Raw genomic sequence first — 7,057 nt, forward strand, 5'->3', positions numbered from 1 at the left:
TGCAATAGTAATAGTAATAATAATACTGTACAGGGAATACAGTATGACAATTCTGATGCGTAGAGTTGTTCATTATAAGAGACCATATATGTAATGGAAAATACTTTCTAAATGTCATTTTCAAAAATTTCATAAAAAGGCCTATATAACATAAATACAATTCCTGTGCAATATATGAGCGCACCTTAACTACCATCCCCCAGTGTTCACGTGTGGATTTACAAGATGTTCAGAAAACCAAATAAAAGTATGTAATAAAATGAATAACTAATAAGATATTCTGCAGCGCTCTACAGATCATGGGGGACATAAACTGAGAAAATAAGACATTACAGAGCAATAACATAGTCATATGGAACAATAGGTCACAAGAGCTTACAGTCTAGGCTGTAAATGACATGTAAAATTAATTGGGCGAACATCACATGTATAAACTCAGACCCCTGTATCATTAAAAACTATATCTAATATGTTCATATAATATTAACATCTATCTCATATTAGATATGTCTAATCCCAGGTTACTCTCACACCCACGCTCCAATACTTCCCAAATTTTCAGGAAAAGAAATAGAAATAAAGTGGTGCATGCTATGTGGGCCGCAACGATTTTCCACCTTAAACCGCACCCTGGCCACGCCTCCTAGCCACACCCAGAAAACAGGCGTACATGCTCCTTCCCGCTGCATGCACAGAATTGGAACTATTTACCCCCTTACTCAACCTGGATATACTCAAAATGGATATATCCAGCATGTGCAGGGGGGTGCGGCGATTACATTAGGCACTGGCGCACCATGAGCCAGCGTATGTGATTTTCATAGAAGCCATTGTTTTCTATGCATGTTGGCTTTTATTTTTTTCGAACGTGGATCATGGAAGGCAATAGTCTATGGGTCTGTTTTTTCAATGGTGAGGCTAAGAAACCAGGTATTAGGCATCATGCACATGAACGTATGCTTTCCTGGGGCTTAGCCAGGGTGGGCAAACAGCTGGATGAAGGAAGGTAGTGAGCGCTCTTCTCCATAGAAAGCTGAGCGGCCATAGTATGGCAAAACTTAAAACATGTACTATATTGTGCCCAGTGTCCATCGGGCATGGTCACAGAGTGGTGAGACAACATGTGGTCACCGACCATGTCCGGGTGCCATAGACCTGTATGGGGGCTGTGATGCGGCCTTCATGTGCATTGGGCCTTAAATACACTGGATGCGCAGTGACATGCAACAAATATGAATCCCCCGTTAGGGATACTTTTGCGCAGGACAAGTTGCCTAGTTGCTGCGTTCACATCCTGTTTTTGAATGACATGAAACACAATTTAAAGGAACTAGAAACATGGAGTAACTCCACTCCACTGCCTTTGAATTACATTTCAAAACGCAATTAAAAAGCAGCATGTGAACTCGGCTTTACCCCATGGTTTCATTTGTTTTCTATGATTCTTGGAAAAACCCTTTAAGACTGGTGAACTAGGGCTAGCGGAGGTGACAGGGGAAGTGCCGGGCTGTGCTCAAGACGGCACAGTCCAGATCGGCATAGTTTTAAACAGGGGGGCGGGGATAAAATAGGGCTAGGGGAGGTGAGAGAGGAGGTCCTGGGATGTGCTCAAGACAGATAGCACAAGGATGCTTTACCCTGCCTTCTGACTTTACTGTAGCAGCTACCTAAGTGATTCACAGTGTTGACCAGGAGGCAGGACTAGGGGGCGGGCACAGAGGCAGGACAACTCTGATTAGTGCAGGACACCGCAGACATATTAGGGACAATCTCCCAACCACACGGGATGGCAGGACAGGGATAAAAAAAACCTGGAGTGTCTTGGCGAATCTGGGGCGGTTGGGACTATATGCTCCTTTCCTTGGGTTATAATTTAATGCCATGTATCATTCAGAGCAGACAACCTGTGACTCTCCAGACTGCCCACCACTGCATAAACCCTTGACTTCTCCTTGTGGACCTGATTGATTAGTAATAGCCACAGGGAGGAACACAGTTGTTTTGTTTCCAATTTATCCCTGGGGACATCTGTGAAAAGAACCCTCCATAGAAGCAACACTTAAACTTGCATTTATCAAGAGCTGCAGGAGTCTTGGCCCCTGGAGCTGAAAGGTCCCAGTCCATTTCATATGTATATCGTACCTATTAACCAATACACATGTGCTTGCCCATTAAGGTTACTTTTGAAAATTGAAAAAAGCTCTGTTATTTTGAAGTCAGTCAGATTTAGTGGAAAGTAAAAATGAGTTAGTGGAAAGTAGAAATGAGTTGCATTTGGTGCATCTAAAAAGTCTCAACATTATGACCTTTGACCTGAACTCCATGTTGTTCAAGGTAATTACACTTAAAGACGGGTGTTACTAAACCTACTGTGTCTTTAAATCATTAGCTTAACATACAACTATAGAAAGAATAGTGGTCCTAACAAACAAATTTTAGGCCTTGAACGGGGTAAAAACCATCTGAAAATAATTACATAATAAAATAATTTTACATGGCCAATTTGCATTAGGTATCCAGTTTTTCATGGATCCTCATAAACTATAGTCTCTGATTGATCCATTAATAACAGTTATGACTGGTACATGCTCGACTGATCATGTCTTAGTCTGTCCCTTATTTATACTGACCACTCATAGACTATAGGTCAGAAGGAGCTGTAAAAAACAAATGCTAAACTGATGCAAATAGGCAATAAAAAAACACACAATATCATCTGTTATTTTTGAAAAGGTTTGCCTCATTCTTGTGAAACAAGCCTTAGGCCCTTATCACCCTGTCGTTGTAGAGTTTCATCAGAGTCTGATCAGAGTGCGATCAGGGTTTGGTCAGTTACGAACCAACATTTTCCATCAGAATTCAATCAGTTTTAAGTCAGAGTTTGTTCAGTGCCTCAGTTTTTCACGTGCGCATGAAAAAGACTGATGAATGGGATCTATCTTTTCAGCGCGTCAGAGAAAGAAAACTATTGAATACAATGCAAAAAGGAAAGAACGGTCTGGCACTCCAACGTCTTGGATAAAAAAGTCTTTATTGAATCTTTATTGAATCCACTGGTTGTCCTGTATGCAAATGTACTATCACCTTGTTTTTATGTGGATTCAATAAAGATTAAAAAAAATTTTTATCCAAGATGTTGGAGTGCTGGACCGTTCTTTCCTTTTTCCATTGCTGGCTTCCGAGCAAGGTCGGGTGAGCGGATTTTTTTTTTCTTTCTATGTACTTGGACATTGAATACAATGGTACAAAGTGCCATGTGAGTTCTGCACTTCAAAAACACACACAGAACTTCCATCTGAAAAACATTAGTGTGAAAGGGACCAACGATTACATTGTATTCAATGGGTTTGTTCCAATTCACTTTTTTTCTTTTTAACGCGTGTGCAAGCGTTGTATTTTAATGCGTGAGAAACACTGAGCATGCTCTACTTGTGAAAAACGCCCCAAACAAGTATATGGAGATGCATCAAGAACACATTGCACATGCAAGTGCAAAGTGTTTTTCACTGATCCATTGCCATAGAAAAGATAGATCAGTCACTCTTTTTTACGCATGTTGTATCCACGTCTTAGGCATGTAAAAAACGCTGTAAAAACTGATAAATTATGCACACGAAAAACTGAAACACTGAACAAATCATTGAAATCATTGAAAATTGATGGAAAATGTCAGTTCTTCCCTGACCAAACCATGATCTTTCCCTGATTAGCTGCTGATGAAAGTGTATGACGCTCCCAGGTCACACATCCATACATACACACACACTAGCTACAATTAGTGTTGAGCGGACCTAAAACTTGAAGTCTATACCGTTCATGCCAGGGTCAGGTTCGGCTTAATTCCCCTCCCACCACTTGAAGTCCACCCGTGATCAGTGTTAACTCTTTAAATGGTGCTGACAACATTGCCAGCAGCATTTAAAGGACATCTACAATCAGTTTACTGGCAGATGTGTCCTAGTAAAAAGTTCCTCAGAACTTCTTTTGTCATAACTCTATATCCTGCGGAAATATATAGTTATAAAAGTTATGCAAAGTAGCCTGGGGTGCTCCGACTACATCACCGAGGGCCGGAGGGCGTTTTCCTGCAACCAAAAGCAAGTGGGACGGGTTTGGCCAAAATGGATATGCGTTTCCAATGAAACGCATGTGTTTAATTGGAAATCCATATGCGTTTTTGGCTAAACCCCCTCCCACTTGCGTTTTGGATGCGTTTAAAGATGCGACAAAAAACGCCACGTGGGAAACGGCTCTCTGGAAGCCTAATATGTATGCGCTCTCCACGTAGCGTAGTGACCCTACCCATCACCTATCAATGATCTCGGGGATGGGGAGAGCTAGCGCTACAGGGGGAGGTGTGCATACATTAAAATGCTAGGTTCCATGAGGCACTCAGGTTGAGAGCGCTTTCAGGTTGAGAGTCGTGTTTTTTTACATGCTGAGGTTACATTGCATTTTCTAAAGCGCAATGTAACCTCAGAACGGCACTAAGAGGCGGTGGCAGCGCTGCTGGCATGTTAGAACCTGCCGCAGGGCAGCCGCAGTAGTACTGCTGGTGACTTTAAACAATAACCACCCCCAATCATGGGTGTTACTGGGTGCAATTTTAAAATTCAGGTTTGGCCGAGTTTGAGTCCACTCATCGCTGGTTACAACCCTATGAGAGAGAAGAAAAGCGGGCACTGTCTTTATAAGTAACCCCAGGGATTTCTGTACAGTGCACCAGTCACAAAGAATTCCTAATACAGGAAAATAACTAGTGGCCAAGAAAAAATCAGCGTTTGTCTGTGGAGGTGACAGAAGGTTTACACAGCCTTTCCCTTTAACTAGATGTTCACATGGACTACACCCTTAAGCCGTAACATCATTGTAATGGAAACACTGATGTATACATTAAGGATTAACTGATGCTGCCTTTTTGGCTACAGTTGCAATGTTTAGCAATGGAAAGAAAACTAACACCTTTCATCACTTCTTTTTACAGGGAAAATCAACCACCCAGCAAATATAATAAAAAACAAACAGATTGGATCTTAAAGAGGCAAAGAGATTGCATTAATAATAAAATTGTGAGTTTGCACCGTAACTGCTGAGAGATCTGTAAAGTGTCCCAAATCGTCCTATATCATCTCTATCTAATCCCACAATAAGAAAACACTTTCCCCTGCGCAGGCAATCAGGAAAGCCAATGACTGTGCCTGTGCCACAGGATCAGCGCATTAGCAATGAAATTGGGTTGTGCTACATGGGTTTCATTGAAGCATCAAGCGTGGGCTGGGAGCGCCGGAGATGGGTCCAATGAGCCTTATTGGACTCATATCTAGAGAAGTATAAGTATTTGTTAACCACCATCTGAGATGATACAGGGCGGTTTGGGACACTAATCCAGATTTCCAGTAGGACCTGTTGTTGGTTTAGGACGCGGTCACACACATGTGATTGTTAACCATCCACTGGGGTCTGGTTACCAATTGCATGCATCTCCCTGGAAACGCATATGTGATCGGGCCGAGGCCCGCCACCCTGGCACATGTGACTGCGGCCTTAGTGTCCCAGTTTTCCTTTACATTTTCCACCAATTTTTTTTTTGGGAGAAAACCCTATTCAAATTTGTTTTATTTTATTCTTTTTGAAGGACTTATCTTTGTATGAATGGTCTTCAGTATTTTACATTAACAAAGACTTTGTATGTACTTTAATTTTGTATACTGTGCTTTTTGATATTGGGTTCTACATTAGCATCCAGAGCTGAAATCAGAATTCTGCTCATTTCCTTTTACTAAAAACATGACTGTGTGAGCTCCGCTTTCCAGTGTGCAGTTCAGTGTCTGTACATTTTAATCCACGTGTTAGTTGGAAAGTGCAGATACCACATGCATACCTAAGCAAGAAGGTGTATGGGGAAATAATAAAGCCATCATGGTGCCCTATTGGAGACAAAAGGTCTGGATGAGTTTTCAGCACCTTTTCTATAGATACACTCATGATCATTGGTAATAGACTGCATATAAATTAGTGTGGATAGCCACATCTGATGTTGTCATCACAGAACCAGAAATCCTCTACACCACTGAGGCCTAATGCTTTACCTGATCTGTGTATCCAACACGTGGAAATCCATTTAGCAGAAGTGAACGGCTTTAAACCAATAGGTTTGCTGTACTGAGGGAACACAAACATCTCAGCGAGGAATATTTACTTCTCATCACAATGTTTGACTTGCTGCAATGTAAACTAATGAAGTTGTGGGAGATAATTACCACAAGGTGTTCTATGGAAAAACAAAGTGATGGAGGTGCGAGGGGCTCAGCATTCGGATCCACGCAAGGGCGGGGGTTGGTCATAATGGGGACTTCATAGATCCCCTGCTATGTAAGAATTGCTTTTATATTAACAGGGCCTTGATGTACTGGACATTACATTGCTTGGTCATTCAACTTTAACAACACAACTGTGATAAACTCCAATAATACCAATGTTACGAGCAACACAGGTAACAATATTGTGTTACTGTATGAGAGCGTCCATGCTACATCCACGCCAGGAGACTCCATGGCTGATCCATAACAGCAGGTCAAGATCTGCAATAGGAAAACCTACCCGGAGTCTGGTTTCTCACGTGCCGTTTTCGTTGCGTTTTTAAATTCCCTCCCACTTGCATTTTGGATGCGTTTAAAAACGCAACGAAAACGGGATTTGGGAAAGAGGCCGGAGTGGACTCTCTATCAATCTGATATTGAACAATTCCCAGGGACAGGCCATCATTGCCCTGATTCTGGAATAAACCTTTAGGCTGCGTTCACAAGTGTCGTTTGCCTTAGGTAAAAACGCAAGGGGAACCCCTGTGGGCGGTGCCCGGCCAAATCGCATATGCATTTCCAAAGAAACGTAAGTGATCGGTACCAGCACCCGGTGTCTTACATTTAAACAATGCATAACAGTAGGTGCTAGTTACCAATCACGTACGTTATAATGGAAATGTATATGCGATCAGGCCAGGCAGTGCTCAGGGGGTTTGCTACAACCCTGAATATTATATAACTTTATGCCATATTTT

The sequence above is a fragment of the Engystomops pustulosus genome, chromosome 6 (genome assembly GCF_040894005.1).
Source record: "Engystomops pustulosus chromosome 6, aEngPut4.maternal, whole genome shotgun sequence".
Lineage (NCBI taxonomy): Eukaryota > Metazoa > Chordata > Amphibia > Anura > Leptodactylidae > Engystomops > Engystomops pustulosus.